Genomic DNA, 17,701 nt, shown 5'->3' with positions numbered 1-17,701 from the left:
ACGCAGTAATGCTCACGGAAACAGTAGCTGACAAACATTTTCTATAAGGCTATTACCATCTCTGTTATATATTCCTTTTTTATTCCCCAACCCTTTAAAACTCTAAAAATCGTTCTCATGGATTTTTATATAAAAATCACATAGGGAAGCAGATGTGGCTCAAGTGACTGGGCCCATCTACCATAGGGGAGGCCCAGGTTTCAGTTCCTGGGGCCTCCTGGTGAAGGCAGCCTGGCCTGCGCCTGTGGAGAGCTGACAGCCCATTTCCAGGGAGAGCTGGTGCAGCAAGATGACGCAACAAAGGGAGACAAGGAGACACAGAAAAACGTGCAGTGAGTGGACACAGGGAGCAGACAGTGAGCACAAGCACAAGCAGGGGAGGGAAGAAGGGGGGAATAAATAAATAAACATTTTTAAAAAATCATACAGACTGTGGGCAATACAAAACTGGCAGTGTGGTCTTCGGGCTATTGTTTGCCAATCCCAGATCAAGAACATCTCACAGAACAAATAGATCCATGGCCCACATGACTTTGTAATGTCCCATCTAAGTTGATGTGGAAAAACCTGTTAATAATTATTTGTGCCTAGAATTTAACTTTTTTTTAACATAAGAAAGCATTTTTTCAGTTTTAATAAACACTAAAATTTTTAGGAAAGCAACTAACATAACATATACTTTGTTTTGGTCAGAACTTTATTTACAAATGGGTTGTTGAGACTTTTGGAAAATCTCATCACCAATAGGAATGTCATTTAAACTATATGAGCTACAATATAACACATCTATATAGGTCCACATTTGTGGATGCCACATTTGCAGTATTTCTACATATAGGCACAAGTATTTAATACATTAAATGCTCAAAGCATAATGCTTAAACATTTACATTTTGAAATACATATTTCAAGTTACTATATTATTTTAGTTCCCTTATTTTTTCCTTCATATTACATTTATGGCAACATATTCATGTCACAAATAATGCATGTTGGTAATCTTATTACATAAGAGTTTCATTTAAGGATAACAAAGGGACATAAGGAAACAATTACTCTAAAAGGAAGATACTGGGACTGATAGGGTTGAGAACCACTGAGGATCAAGTCCAAGCTCAATAAAACAGGACCTTCAAGATTTAACTCTAGCCTCATATCTTATAACCTCCTGCCTCCAACACTTAATGCTCAAACAGCACTAACTGGGTTCGTGATTCCCCTATTAACAAACCTAATCTGCTGCTTGTTTTTTGTGTGCCTCTGGTTCATGCTGTTCTAACTACCAAAATATCCTTCCAACACCACCTTCATCAAATTAACTTCTATTCACCATTTAAAATTCAGTTCAAGCCTAGATTCCCCAATCTTTCTCCTCTCCTACTATGATAATTGTTCCCTTCTATACCAAAAATGCTATAATATCTCAATTACTGGACTTCCCTAAGGTAATGAAATTATCTGTTTACGAGTTTATTTCACCTACCACATTCTAATATTTGAGGACAGGGTCTATGCTATTCACCTCTGCAATATATTATTTAATACAACCCCTTAAAATGGAATTCATGCTCTCACATTTGCTGATATGAAGATACCATCTCTGCAATTGTAAGAATTCACAATAACTTTTTAAATCAAGAATACTAAATGTTTTGGATAAATTTAAATCTAGAATTATTTAAAGTTACTGCTGGGTTTTTTTTCTGGCATTTTGTATCTGGCTTGTTTTCAAGGTTCATTCATGTTGTAGCAAGTATGAGTACTTACTTGCTTTTTATCAGAATGATATACCACTGCATGGATAAAGCACATTTTTTTTATCCATTCACAAGATGATGAACCTTTGATTTGTTTACACTTTGGGAGTTATTAGGAATAATACTGCTTTGTACATTCATGTACAAGTTTCTACATGAAAGGAAATTAACTTTCTAAATGTTTTTACATACTTCTAGGTCTTAGCCCTCTCATTTTTATTATTATTAGAGAAGATATAGGTTTACAGAACGATCATGCAGAAAATACAGAGTTCTTAAATGCATGACAATTGTTTTTACTATAGAAAATTGTGGATTTACAGAATAATCATGCATAAAATACAGGATTCCCATAAACCACCCCACCATCAACACCTTGCATTGGTATGGAACATTTGTTACAATGGATGAAAGCACATTTTTACAACTGTACTATTAACTAGAGTCCATGGTTTAACTTAGGGTTCATTGTTTGTGTAGTGTGGGTCCATGGATTTTTTTTTTTTTGAGTTTTTACTCTATTACCATATATACAATCTAACATTTCCACTTTTAATCACATTCAGATATATATTTCAGAGCTGTTAATTGCGTTCACAATGTTGTGCTACCATCATACCACCATCCATTACCAAAATAATTCCATCATTCCAAACATGAATCCTGTATATTTTAAGCCTTAACTTCCCATTCCCCATCCCCATCTTGTCCTCTGGTAACCTATATCCTAGATTCTGACTCTGTAGCAGTTTGATATTATTTATGAATTCCAAAAAGGAAGGATTATGTTTGTAAACCGGCCAGTTCCTCTGGATGTGATCCCCTTTGATTGCATTAGATTCACCTGAGATGTCTTTGATTAAAATTACCTCCTAAGATTAGGGCTTTGATTTCACCACAGCAATAGGGTATAATTCAGGTTAAGCCCCACCCCCTTGGTGGGCCTATATAAATAGACACTCACTCAAAAAGACACACAGGAAGAAAGAGCTCCATAGACACAGTATAGGAGAGAACTTTGATCTTGTGGCCCCGAGAAGAGAGATAAGCCCTTCGCCAGCCTACAGCTGGGATCAGAAGAAGCTAGGTCCACAACAGAACCTTAAAAGGAAGAAGGAAGGAGACCAGTCAGAGATCTTCTGCCATCTTGCTTCAACATTGTGGCAACAGACTTTGTTGAGAAAACAGCTTTGAGATGGACTCCTTAGGGTCTTGTAACTGTAAGCTTTTACCCCAAATAATACCCTTTATTAAAACCAACAGATTCTTGGTACTTTGCATCAGCACCCCTTTGGCTGACTAATATAGACTCAGGACTGTGCTTATTCTAATTGTTTCAAATCACTGAGATCCCTCAATACTTGTCCTTTTGTGTCTGGCTCATTTCACTAAACATGATGTCTTCAAGATCCATCCATGTTGTCACATGTATCAGGACTTCATTTTTATGGTTCAGTAAAATTCCATTGAATGTGTATACCACATTTATTTATCATTCAGTGGTTGATAGACACTTCAGTTGCTTCCATCTTTGGCAATTGAGAATAATGCTGCTATGAACATTGGTGTGCAAATATCTATTCATGTCCCTGCTTTCAATTCTTTGGGGTATATATAGAGTACTGAGATTGCCAGGTTATATGGTATTTCAATATTTAACTTTCTGAGGAAACCCCACATCATTTTCCAGAAGGACACACCATTTTACATTCCCACCAATGATAAACAAGTATTCTTACTTCTCCACATCTTCTCCAAAACTTGTTATTTTCCATGTTATAACAGTAGTCATTCTAGTGAGAAGGAAATGAGATCTCATTATGGTTTTGAATTGCATTTCCCTAGTGGCATTTCCCTAGCACATGAGCATTCTTTCATGTGCTTTTTCGCCATTTGCTTATCTTCTTTGGAGAAATGGCTATTCAAGTCTTTTGCCCATTTTTTCATTTGACTGTCTTTTGTTGTTTAGTTATAGGAGTTTTTAAATAAACTCTAGATATTAAATCCTTATCAGATATGCTTTCCAAATATTTTATCCCATTCTGTAAGTTGTCTTTGTACTTTCATGATGAAGTTGTTCACTGCACAAAAGTTTTAAATTTTGATGAAATTCCATTTATCTATTTAGTTTTCTTGCTCGTGCTTTTGGTGTAAAGTCCAAGAAACTACTGCCTAACACAATGTCCCAAAGATGCTTCTTTATGCCTTCTTCTAGAAGCTTTATAGTTCTAGTTCTTATATCTAGGTCTTTGATCTATTATGAGTTCATTATTGAATATGGTCTGAGTGAGGGATCCAACTTCAATCTTTTGCACATTGATATAGAGTTTTCCTTGTACCATTTGTTGAAAAGGCTATTTTTTCTTAATTTAGTAGACTTGGCACCCATGTCAAAAGTCAATTAGGAGTATTCTCTTAGCCTCTGAGCCTTGAAGGGTGGGAAGGGGGCACCGAGACCTGGCCTGGAGAGCAGAGACAGGGCGCCCGGCCCACCACGCATGGAGCAGAAGCTCCACTAGAAGGAATGCACTGGACTGATCTTCCTTCCGCCCAAGTCTACTTCTGCTCCTCGGAGTGAGTCCAGAGCTATGGGGCCCTTGGGGAGCCCTGTCCCAGGAGATACACTTCCTGCCGAATCGTGAGCATGAGGCATGAGGGAGCTTCTTGGGAAAGGCACATGGTGAGGGGTGCAGAGCCCCAAGAGATACTACTCTCCCTCAGAAGGGCAGGCAGGAATGGGCGCCAGGAAGGGCCACATACCGCAGCTTGGGCTTCCCCTTTCCATGCTCTGGGCCTGGCTCCCACTCTTCTCCACATTTTGACCCAGAGAAAATGCCTTGTTCTTTTTCTGAAACAGAAAAATCTTTCTTCTTGGTGGTGTTAGTTACAAATTTAGTGTTGAAAAGAAAGTCAAGACTGCATGGAGAACTAGAAAGGTATTTTTCTTTCTCTTAGTCCCCACAAGACTAGCGCACTCTGCTCAAAAGTCAACCTCTCAAAGACTGCTTCCTCAGCCCTACCTAAACATCTCTCTCCCTTATGCCTCTTCCCTGCCTTATTTTTCTTCCTAACATTTACCACTATGTGCCAAAGTTTGCTTGTGTAGGGATGTCACAAACTGCTCGACTATAAGCTCCATAAATAGATACTTTGTTTTTTACTGCTGTACCCCCCAGCACCTAGAATTGTGCGTGGCACTGGTATGTGCTCAGTAAATTTGTTGAATGAATGAAGATAAAAAAAACATTCCTAACACCACCATCTAAAAATAACTGCTACTAATATTTTAGTCTATTCTTAACAGTTCTATATCTTTGAATATATTTCTAATAGAAATCTGGAATCATTCTAAGTACAACAAAAAAGTCAATAGGCCATATGTGAGGGTCTATTTCTGAACTTTCTATTTGATTCTATTGGCTTATAAGTCTGTCACTGTGCTAGTACAATGCTTTAAGAAATGCTTTTTTGATCACTCTAGCTTGGTAGTAAGTTTTTAAATCAGGAAGTGTGAGTCCTCCAAGTTGCTCTTTTTCAAGGTAGTTTTTTTTATTTGAAGATCTGATGATTGTTATTTAAAAATCTGATGATTGGCTTTGCCATTTCTGCAAAGATAGCTGTTAGAGTTTTGATTCGGATGACATTTAATTTTGTAAATTGCTTTAAGTAGAATTGACATCTTGGCAATATTAGTCTAAAAATCCATAACTATGGTATGTTTTTCATTTATTTTTAGGTCTTATTTGATTTTTTTGTTAATGTTTTGTGGTTTTCTGTGTATAAGCCCTTTCACATTCTCAGTTAAATGTATTCCTAGATATTTGATTCTTTTAGTTGCTATTGTAAATGGAATTCTTCTCAATTTCTTCTTCAAATTATTCATTACTAGTATATAGAAATGTTACTGATTAGGGGGTGTTGATCTTGTATCACCGCATTGCTAAATTCGATTAGCTCTAGTAAAATCTTGTATTTTATGCATATATGTGTGTGTGTGTAAATGTATGATCATAACATTTGCAAATAGTTTTTACTTCTTCCTTTCTTATTTGGATGCTTTTTATTTCTTTCTCTGGCCTAACTTCTCTGGCTAGAATTTCTAGCACAAATGTTCTATCTTAGATGGAAAATTTTCAGTCTTACACCACTCAGTATGACGTTAGCTACGGGCTTCTCATATATGTGTGTGTTTGTTTGTTTGTTTTCAAATCATGTTGAGGAAGTTTTCTTTTATTCCTAGTTTTCTGGGGGTTTTTTTCTTTTTTTTTCCTAGGTGTTTTTAACTAGAAGTGTTGCTAGAACTTGTCAGTGCTTTTCTGCATCCATTGAGATGATCATGTATTTTTTCCCTTTGCTTTATGAATGAGATATATTACATTAATTATTCTATTAAAGTGGTATATTCCATTAATTGATTTTATTATGTTGAACCACCCTTGCATGCCTGGAATAAATCCCACTCTACCAATCATGGTATATAATTCTTTTAATAGGCTCTTGGATTCAGTTTGCTAGTATTTTGTTGAGGATTTTTGCATCTATATCACAAGGGATATTGGTCAATAATTTTCTTTTCTTGTGGTATCTTTATCTGGTTTGGGTAGTAAAGTGATGCTCTCCTCACTGAATGAGTTGGGAAGCATTCCCTCCTCTTCAATTTTTTGGAAGAGTTAGAACAGTACTGGTGTTACTTCTTCAAGGAATGTTTAGTAAAAGTCATCATTGAAGTTGTCTCATCCTACAATTTTCTTTTTTGGGACGTTTTTAATGACTGATCCAATCTCTTTACTTGCTACTTGTCTATTGAGATCTTTTATTTCTTCTTGAGTGAGTGTAGGTAATATGTGTTTCTAAGAATTTGTCCATTTCATCTCAATTATCTAATTTGCTGGCATACATTTGTTCATAGTATCCTCTTGAAATCCTTTTCATTTCTTTGGGGTTGGTAGTAACATTCCCACTTTCATTCCTAATTTTAATTATTTGCGTCTTCTCATTCTTTTGTCAGTCTATCTAAGAAGGTTTGTTGAATTTCTTTATCTTTGCCAAGAACCAAATTTTGGTTTTGCTGATTCTATTTTTTTTATCCTCTTATTTAACTTACCTCATTCTAATCTTTGTAATAACTTTCCTTCCACTCTCTGTGTTTAGTTGCTCTTCTTTTTCTAGATGCTCCAGCTGTAAGGCAAGGTCTCTGATTTTGAGATCTCTCTTCTTCTTTTTTAATATAAGCAATTAGAGCTTTCAGTTGCCCCATCAGCACTGCCTTTGATGCATCCCATAAGTTTTGATATGCTGAAAGGGGTTTTTTCATCTGCCTCAAGCTATTTCCTAATTTCCTTTGTGATTTCTTCTTCGAGCCATTGGTTGTTTAAGAGTGTGCTGCTTAATTTCCACATTTTAGGGAATTTTCCAGTTCTCCCTTGCTGATTGATAACTAACTTCATTACATTTGCAGTTGGAGAAGATACACTGTATGATTTTGCTATTTTAAAATTCATTGAGACTTGTTTTGTGAACTAATATATGATCTATCTTGGAGAAAGATCCATATGCACTAGACAAGAATGTGTAATCTGCTGTTTTTGGATGAAGTATTCCATATATATCTGTTAAGTCTAGTTGGTTTAGAGCATCATTCAAGTCTTCTGTTTCCTTATTAATCTTCTATCTTGATGTCCTACCCAATATTAAAAGTGGTGTATTGAAACCTACTACTACTAATAAAGATAGTTTGTTTATCCCTTCAGATCTGTCAATATTTGTTTTGTATATTTTGGGGCTCTGACATGAGGTGCATATTTAGGTACATTTATAATCATTATGTCCTCCTGTTGAATTGACCTATTTGTCCTTCCTAACTGTTTTTGACTTAACCTCTATTTTATATAGGTATAGCTACCATAGCTCTTTTGGTTACTATTTGCATAAGAGAACAAAACAGAAAAAAATAAATAAATAAAATGGCAGACCTATTGTTGAAGCCTAACATTCAACAATTAAATTTAATGAATAGTCTATATATACCAATTAAAAGTCAAAGCCTGGCAGGGTGGATTAAAAAACATCATCCAAATTCATGCTTTTACATGTATTTATAACAAACACACCCAAATATGACAATACAGGCAGGTTTTAATTAAAGGATGGAAAACAATACACTATAAAACTTAAATCAATAAAAACCAAAAGTGTTGAGCAGCAGGTATAGCTCAGTGGTTGAGCACCTGCTTCACATATACAAGTATACAAGGTCCCAGGTTCAAAACCTCCTTTAAAGAAAAACAGTTAAGGGAAACGGACTTTGGCCCAGTGGTTAGGGCGTCCGTCTACCATATGGGAGGTCCGCGGTTCAAACCCCAGGCCTCCTTGACCCGTGTGGAGCTGGCCATGCGCAGTGCTGATGCGCGCAAGGAGTGCCGTGCCACGCAAGGGTGTCCCCCACGTGGGGGAGCCCCACGCGCAAGGAGTGCGCTCGTGAGGAAAGCCGCCCAGCGTGAAAAGAAAGAGCAGCCTGCCCAGGAATGGCGCCGCCCACACTTCCCGTGCCGCTGACGACAACAGAAGCGGACAAAGAAACAAGACGCAGCAAATAGACACCAAGAACAGACAACCAGGGGAGGGGGGGAAATTAAATAAATAAATAAATCTTTTAAAAAAAAAAAAAAAGGTAAAATCTACCTTTAAAAAAAAAGAAAGAAAAAACAGTTAAAATAGATTTTATAGCAAAGAAAATCACCAGAGACTGAGACAGGCATTATATAATGATAAAAGGTTCAATCCAGATAGCCATCTCTTCCAGCCCCTCATACTCTTCCGCTCATTCAATCTTACCTTCATCCATATTGAACTACCTTTAGGCCTAACTATGCCATTTGCTCTCTATTCTCTAGACCTTTGTCTTTGCTCTTCCTTCAGTTAGAAACACCTTATTTACTGCTTTACCAGTCCTCACTTGTTGACACCACCTTTTTCTTCAGGCTTCAACATCTATCTTACGTTCCAGGAAGCCTTCCCTAAACCCCCAAATCTGAGAGAGAGGTATCTTTCTGGGTTGCCATAGTAAACTAGTAGTATTTATAACAATGTAGGTTAACTGCCTGTTTTATATGTCATTCTAAAATACGTGTGCTCTAATAGGGCAAGAAACTTTGCCTCTATTGTTTAGTATTTAATCCCTAGGGCATAACACAGTCACTGCCACATAGTAGAAGCTTAGTAAATAAAGTCTGAATAAATGAATATTTGGATGTGTGCAGAATCTGGAATTCACGATACCAGGTCCTGACTACCCATTTTGTCTTTTTTAAGATGCTTGCTTTTGGAACTCAGGCACAATGCTGAGTAAGCAGCTTACAGAGGGATCCATGGCAAAAGAACTTGGGCCTACAGTCAACAGCACTGTCTGAGTTTCTGGCCAAAAACCAGCATCAACTTGACAGCCACATGAATAAATCATTTTGGAAGTAGATCATCCAGCTCCCTGCCCCTTCCCCCAGGTTGAGCTGACACCATGTGGAGAGAAATGTCCCTTCTAAGCCCTGCCCAAAGGTCAGATTCATGAGCTAAATAAATGATGGTTGTTGTTTTAATATAAAAAATTTTAAAAACTGACGTCAAGAGAGTGGTGCCTCTTTGAGTAAATTGCTCACTAAGTATCAAATTATTTATTTAAGTAATTAAAATTGAGAGCTAATATTTGAAAAGAGAAAACTATGGGCTTGATTTGATATTAATCAAGGCCAAGTCTTTCTTTTGTCCTGTATCAGTCCCTTATAACTTAATATTTATATTTAATTAATTTCTTCTTGCTGCTCTAAAGGAACAGTATATAAAATTGGCACTAAAAATAAACCACAGAAAGTTCTTGTTACTCTATGATAGATAAAACATAAATTTTCCCATTAAGTTTCTAGTTTAGGAGAGTGGTGTTTTAAAACAAAGGTTCAATAATAAACAAGCAAACATGGAAAAGAGGCTTTTAGAGAAAAATATAGACTCACACAATGTAAGTTTTATATATCAGAACAAAGTAATTCCATAGTATCAGCTAGTAGGAATGTACCAATGATGCACACTTCTGCCTTGAGTATTTGAAAAAACTAGAACTATGAAAAACAAACCACGTAACATCTTTAATAATCAGTAAGTTCCAAATGCATTTTTTCAGCCATTTCTTTTTATTTTTAAAAGATACATAGATCACATAAAATTTTACATTAAAAAATATAGGGAAGCGACAGTGGCTTAATTAGTTGGGCTCCCGACTACCATATGGGAGGCCCTGGGTTCACGTCCCAGGGCCTCCTTGTGAAGGCAAGCTGGCCTGTGTGCCGCGGAATGCTGACGGCCTGTGCGCTGCAGAGAGCTGACAGCCCGTGCGCTGTGGAGAGCTGGCGCAGCAAGGTGACACAGTAAAGGGAGACAAGCAGATACAGAAAAAATGTGCAGCGAATGGACACAGAGAAGAGACAGCAAAGAATGCAACAAGCCAAAACGGGGGGGGTAAATAAATCTTTAAAAAAAATATATATATATATAAGAGGTTCCCATATAACCCACTCCCCACACCCTCCCACGCCTCCCACATCAACACCTTCTTTCACTAGTGTGGTACATTCGTTGCATTTGATGAATACATTTTGGAGCACTGCTACACAGCATGAATTACAGTTAACATCATAATTTATGCTCTACCCCAGTCCGTTCAGTGGGTTATGGCAGGGTATATAATGTCCTGCATCTGTCCCTACAATATCACTCAGGACAACGCCAAGTCCTAAAAATGCCCCCATATCACACCTCTTTTCCCTCTCCCTGCCTTCAGCAACTCCAGTGGTCACTGTCTTCACATCAACGATATAATTTCTTCAATTGCTTGAGTCACAAAAATGTAATAGTAGAATACCAGTAAATCCACTCTAATCCATATTTTATTCCTCCATCTTGAGGACCCTGGGATGGCAATGCCCACTCCACCTCTAAATTGGGAGGGGGCTTAGATCCCGCATGGCTAATGGGTGGGATTCTCCTTGCAGTCTACAAGCTTGGAGTTGTAGACTCTCTCGGTTCCTTGGTGTGGTGGGTGACCAACCTCACCTTCTTGTTAGCTGACCTGGGTAAGTCCAACAAACTGGAGAGTGGGTGTTGCAACACTGCTGAGGCTCAGGGTCCAGCTGGCACACGGATAGTCCAGAGATTCCAGTCTCCTGGGCATACACCAAACCCAGTGCCAAGCACAGGTTCAGTTAAAGGGACTGAAGAGGCATGTGTAGAGAAGTCACATCTGAGTCCAACTCCATCACACCCAGGAGCACAAATTCCAAAGTAGGGCCCCCTGGCAAGGCACCAAACTCCAGAGCCATCTGCCATGACCATAGAACCTGGGTGTCTCCAAAGCTCTCAGGAGCACCACTACCTGGGATTTTATCTACTTGGCTGTCTCTGAGATCCTGCTAAGACGTACTTAAGCACAACCCCCCTGATCACCTCCAGACTCATTTTGAAATCTTTTATACAAATGCATTTGTCTTTACCATTTCCCCCTTTTAATCAAGTAATTTTTCTAGTTGCATCACCAGCCGCACTTGGTAGTAATCCCTCAGCACCAGGGAGGATCATCCGGGAGTCATGTTCCATGTTGGGGGGAAGGTAATGCATTTATACGCTGAATCTGGCTTAGAGAGTGGTCACATTTAAGCAACATGGAGGCTCTCAGGAGGTAACTCTTAGGCACTGTGCAGCTCTAGGCCAAATTGAAATTTCAAGCGCACAGGCTCATAAGCACAGTCATCGATATCAAAGGCCCATCATTAGACTATCCTTCTCCACTGGTCATTGCCCTTTCACTTGGAAGATTGTTGCTCTTCTATTGAGGAATGCAACAGTGGTCCCTAGGATGGGAACTCAGCACTCCCTCAGTTGTCCTGTGAAACTCTACCCACTATGTTAATACCCAACAAACATCTGAACATATCATAACTCTATAACCTATATGCATGCCTTGGTAAACTCCCTCCCATGCATCCCCCATCAATGACACCCCATACCAATGCTCCTCCCCTGCCATAGTTGACACCTTCTGTGATCCAAAACTTCTTCAAAAATGAAGCCTAATATATTACAAAATTCAGTTAATAGGAAATAAAATAGCAATGATAGGTTTAAAGATTAGAAATAAAATACATAATATGTTTTCACCATCTGCCCACTATATATCATATCCTCTTCTATGTTCTAGAATAATATAGTGAATAATATATGGACCTGCCTTTGAAGAACTTTCAATCTTGTCATGTAACCAGAAGCACCGTACAGTATCCTTATACTGTGAAGATCTAGAAGAGTGCTACTCAAAAGTGTGGTGTGCAGACCAACACCAGTCCACAAACTTCATCACCAGTTCACAACAAAGTAATTAGAGAAATTGAGCGTAAACACAAACATTTTGTAGCAATTTGATGTAATTTTTATGTTATTAATCAAATAAAACAATTTGGAGCTTCTATTTCGTGTCTTTTATTTTGTTTCCAAGATTGAAATTTTAAACACATGCACAAAACTGATCCTTACCAGATATCATTTAAGAAGCACTATTGAGGGTACACATATTGGAAGGTTCTATTCTCTTTGCAATTGAGGTCAGCTGCATTTAAAAATAAAATCATTCATCTCATAATGGATTTCATCAACTAATGGTTAATGGCCCCCATTTCTATGATAAGGGAAAAGGATGCCAAGAAAAAAATAAGGTGCTTGCTATGGTCAAGGCAGAAAGCTAAAAGCCAAAACTAAAAATTTAAAAATAAAAAAATACTATCACTCTCCATTGGGAAGACAGGAAAATATTTCAAGTTTGCGGTCACCCCTCAGGCTGAAGTGTGGTTTGCTGGCCTGGCGGGGGAGCAGCCGCGGCAGGCCAAGCCGCTGCCCCCATAATAGGGTGGCTGGTCGGACTCACCGCCACCCCTGAAGGAAGCTCGGCATGGGCGCAGAGTGCCCTCGGGTCTCCCCTTCTCGGCAGCCATGCTTCCGCGGCCGCCCCTCCTCCCGGATTGCGCCACACGATGCCTTCTTTCTCCCTGCGCAGGCGCAGGGCAGAAAATTCCAGTCTGCCCTTTTCCCCTCCCCCGACAGCAGCAACAGCCAGGTGTGGGCGGAAAGGTCCAGCCCGCCCTTTTCCCCTCCCCCGACAGCAGCAACAGCCAGGTGTGGGCGGAAAAATCCAGCCCGCCCTTTTCCCTTCCCCCGACGGCAGCAACAGCCAGGCGTGGGCGGGAAACTCAAGTCTGCCCTCCACCCCAGCAACAGCAGCCACCAATCCCGAAACCCTGCCCTTCCCCCAGCAACAGCGACAGCCAATCCCTAACCACCACCCCTCCCCCGTCCAGTACCGCCCACTGACCTTTTGCCGGCGACCAATCAGAACAGGGCGTGGCTTCGACCAATCAGCCTTCCCCAGCCCCTATAAAACTGTTGCCTCTCCCTCAGTAAAGTGGACTTGCGTGTTTACCTTGTCTCCGCGGTAGTTCTTCTGCCGTGCGCCCTCCAGTCCTGAGAGCCCCCGACAAGGGCCTGGCCTCCCTTGTCCCCAGTTCGTCGCCTGCTTCTCCGGGCGACCCCTTCGTCGCCGGCTTCGCCGGGCGACCCCGTCAGCCGAACCGCACAACCCCTTGTGAGACCGATCCCTCGTCTGCTGCCGGACCGACCCCTCGTCCCAGGTGGGACCGACCCCTCGTCCCAAGCGGGACCGACCCCTCGTCCAGAGCTGGACCGACCCCTCGTCCGCAGCCAGACCCCACCTCTACCGACCGAGCAAGCCGCCGCACAAGTTGACAGTAAATTCTAAAAAGTACTGTTGTCTATGCCTGGCTCTGCTTGTAGAAAAAGAAAGAAAAAAAAAACTCTAGTAGAATTTCTCACTTATACAATTTAGCAATCTAAAAGTTCGTGAAAAAAGGAAACTATAGCTAAAAGAACTATGGAATGGTAAGTGACTTTGTTCCTCACAAATCTGTGTAATTAATCCTGTTTTTGCCATCTGTGATAAAATAATAAAGTCTCTATATAGCTGATGTCTCCAAGCCCTGGGAAATTACTGGAGCCCTTATACACAAAGTCCAGTCTTATTTCATTTGGCACAGATTAAAACAGAAATGAAGCCAAATTATATTTTGAGGGCAAATTCATTTTTCCCATTACTAAATTTAATATACAATGGACTGAGCACTATTGCCATATTCTGCATGTTAATTTAACAAATTTATACCTTAAAAAAGAAATCTGTTCTCTTAAGAAAAATGTGGTCTGGGATGGATTCACCTAGAGCACTTCTGGATGCTTCCCAAAGTTCAATGACTTCTTTTTTTTTTTTAAGATTTATTTTTTTTTTTATTTCCCTCCCCTGCCCGCCCCCCCCGGGTTGTCTGTTCTCTGTGTCTATTTGCTGCGTCTTCTTTGTCCACTTCTGTTGTTGTCAGCTGCACAGGAATCTGTTTCTTTTTGTTATGTCATCTTGTGTCAGCTCCCCATGTGTGCGGCACCATTCCTGGGCAGGCTGAACTTTCTTCACACTGGGCAGCTCTCCTTACAGGTGCACTCCTTGCGCATGGGGCTCCCCTACAAGGGGGACACCCCTGCGTGGCACAGCACTCCTTGCTCGCATCAGCAACTGTGCATGGGCCAGCTCCACACGGGTCAGGGAGGCCCAGGGTTTGAACCGCGGACCTCCCATGTGGTAGGCAGACGCCCTAACCACTAGGCCAAGTCCGCCGCCCTCAATGACTTCTTGATCACCTACTATAAGTCACTATGTAAAGAACTTTCCAGTTTATTGGCTGCTCTAATGGCAGCTAGACAATTGAACCAATAATCAAGGCAATAGTCTGGTAAGAGAGAACTAGGTGGGGAATGGGAAAAAATAAAAGTACATATTGTATTAGAGACAGTATGGAATCTGGTTAACATGTTTATCAATGACAAGTGAAAAACATGAACAGTCACAATTTCAAACAATTTCAAGCAAATGGAAGGTCTTATAATTAGTTAATGTACTAAGATGTGAATTTGAATCTTATATACTAGGAGGTTTGCTTAGCCTAGCCAGCTGCCCAGCATTTCAGGGCAGCTTTATAGAATTTATTTAAGACCTTAAAGAAATCAACCATGATAATTCAATATCAGCAACTTATTTACCTTTGTGTTTGTCTAAAAATTCTTAGTAAAGTCTTTTTTTTAAGCAAAGAATTAGCAAAGTACTAAAAAAAAAAGTGACAATTGAGGGAGACTCTCCATTTGAGAATGTTAGCTGACTTTGAAGAATCAGATTCTACCCTTGAGATTTATCTTGCCCTTCCGAATAACTCAGTCCCTTACAGCAGCCATTTTTGTAGTTTAGTAACTATTTTGCAGGATTTTCTAACCTCTTCCCCTGCCCGCACTTGTTTTAAGGTCTTTCTTAATCACTGTGGTGACCTGAAGCTATGTACCCCAGAAAAAAGCATGTTCTTAAACTTAATCCAGGGAAGCAGACTTGGCTCAACGGGTAGAGTGTCTGCCTACCATATGAAGTCCAGGGTTCAAACGCAGGGCCTCCTGACCCGTGTGGAGCTGGCCCACGTGCAGTGCTGATGTGTGCAAGGAGTGCCATGCCATGCAGGGATGTCCCCTGCGTAGGGTGCCCCACACATAAGGAGCATGCCCCTTAAGGAGAGCCGCCCAGCGCAAAAGAAAGTTCAGCCTGCCCAGGAGTGGCACCGCACACACGGAGAGTTGACGCAGCAAGACGACACCACAAAAAGAGACAGATATTCCCGGTGCCACTGACAAGAATAGAAGCAGACACAGAATAACACAGAGTGAATGGACACAGAGAGAGAACAGACAACTGGGGTGGGGGGGGAGGAGGGTAGGGGGAAGAAATTAAAACAAAAACCTTAATCTATTCCTGTGGGCCTGCACCCACTGTAAATAAGATCTCTTCAAGACGTTACTTCAGTTAAGGTGTGGCCCAAATGAATCAGATTGGGTTTTTAAGAGGAGCCAGACAGGAAGAAAGAAAGAGACAGCACCAGAAGTTGAGTATCAACTAAATGCAGAAGAGAGGAGAAGCCAGGAGAGCCTGCTGTGTGCACTGCCATGTGACAGAAAAGCCAAGGACCAAGGATCACAGGTACATCTCTCGGAATGCCACAGTCTGCTGAGAGAAAGCATCACCTGGATGACATCTAGCCTCAAACAGTGAGCCAATAAATTCCCATTGTTTAAGTGGTTAAAAAGCATGTGAAAAGATGCTCAGCATCACTAGGTTTTAGGGAAATGCAAATCAAAACTACAATGAGGTATCACCTTATACCTATTAACTGGCAGCTAAAAAAACAGAGGATACAAGTGTTGGAGAGGATGTGGAGGAAAGGGAACACTCATCCACTGCTGGTGGGAATGCAGAATATTGCAGTCATATAGGAAGCTAACTACAGAATTGCCATATGATCCAGCAATCCTACTTCTGGGTATTTACACAGAAGAAATTTAAGCAGGAACATGAACTGATATATGCACACCAATGTTAATAGTGGCATTTCACTATTGCCTGAAGTTAGAAGCAACACAAGTGTCCATTAACAGATGAATGGATAAACAAATTGTGATATATACATAGAATGGAATATTACTCAGCTGTAAAAAGGAATGCAGTATTAACACACAGAACCACATGGATGAATCTTGAAGACCTTATGTTGACTGAAGTAAGCCAATCGCTGAAGGGCAAATATTACATTACCTCACAGACTTAAGTAAATTGAACAGACTCACAGAGCTAGAGTTTGGAATATTGGTTATCAGGAGACAGAAAGGGAGTAGAGGGTGGTGAGACAATGTTAAATATGGGCAAAATCCATATTAAGGTGGAAGGGGGTGATTAGAGAGTAGATGGGGGTGATAGTGGTGCAGTGATGTGATTGGGTTCAATGGTGCTGGAATGTGAGGGAGAGTAGGTTGGGAAGTGGGACTGGACTATCCATGGAACTAGGGGAGGGCTGGAGGAAGGAGAAGGTGAACTCTGGGAATATGTAGGTCTGTGGTTAAAACTACAATGGTGGGAATGGTCTTGTAGCAAATAGGGCAGATGATATATGAAACTTAGTGTGGCAGTTTGGTATTGTTTATGAATTCCAAAAATAGATAATGGATTGTGTTTGTAAACTGGTCTGTTCCTCAGGTCATATCAGACTGTAATAGATTCAGAGGTTTCACTTTTACTTTATTAAATCAAGATTAGGGCTTTTATTTTACCACATCATTAGGGCGACTTGGTTTGAGTTCCCATCCCGCCCCCCCTGTGGGCTATATAAATTGATACCCAATAATGACAGGGAAGTAAATATATGGAAAAGGAGAACACTGAGTTTAGTTTTGAACACTGGAGCCCCAGGGAAAGAGCCAAGCCATTCGCCTGATAGTTTGCAGCTGAAGAGACCAGAGCCCTAAACAGCTGAGTAAGCCCAGAAAGAAACAAGCCCAGGGAGAGAAATGAGCTTTGTGCTAACCTACTGCTGAGACTGGAAGAAGCTGGGACCACAGAGCCTTAGAAGGAGGGGAAGGCTCAACTGGCAGCCATCTTCCTCCTACACATGGCAACAAACTTTGGTGAGGTAAGTAATTTACTCTTTATGGACTTGTGACTGTAAGTTTCTACCCAAATAAATACCCTTTATAAAAGCCAACAGATTTCTGGTATTTTGCATCGGCACCCCTTTGGCTGACTAATCCACTTAGTCTTGAAAAATTGAAACTTGGTGGTTACCATTGGTTCCAAGAAGAGGAGGAGGGAAGAACAGAAGAGTTGGAATATATGGCATTTTTAAGGCACTGGAATTGTTCTGCACAATCGTGCAATGAAGGATACAGGCCATTTTTAATTTTGTCAAAACCTATAAAAGTGT

At 40.3% G+C, this 17,701-nt stretch overlaps 1 protein-coding gene and 1 long non-coding RNA gene across 2 annotated transcripts in view; one reads left to right on the top strand and one right to left on the bottom strand.

Moving 5' to 3' along the window:
* The window catches only part of LOC131273974 (uncharacterized), a 28,059-nt gene extending 15,795 nt beyond the window's left edge, over positions 1 to 12,264 (top strand). Inside the window, exon 4 of the long non-coding RNA XR_009181159.2 lies at positions 11,998 to 12,264. This is a non-coding gene — a long non-coding RNA (uncharacterized lncRNA). The remainder of the gene's footprint in view (positions 1 to 11,997) is intronic.
* The window catches only part of COMMD1 (copper metabolism domain containing 1), a 222,344-nt gene that overhangs the window by 130,490 nt on the left and 74,153 nt on the right, over positions 1 to 17,701 (bottom strand). The window lies entirely within an intron of this gene.

The sequence above is a fragment of the Dasypus novemcinctus genome, chromosome 17 (genome assembly GCF_030445035.2).
Source record: "Dasypus novemcinctus isolate mDasNov1 chromosome 17, mDasNov1.1.hap2, whole genome shotgun sequence".
Classification (NCBI taxonomy): domain Eukaryota; kingdom Metazoa; phylum Chordata; class Mammalia; order Cingulata; family Dasypodidae; genus Dasypus; species Dasypus novemcinctus.
Note: the sequence above shows the minus strand (reverse complement) of the source record. Positions and strands in the feature narration are given on the sequence as shown.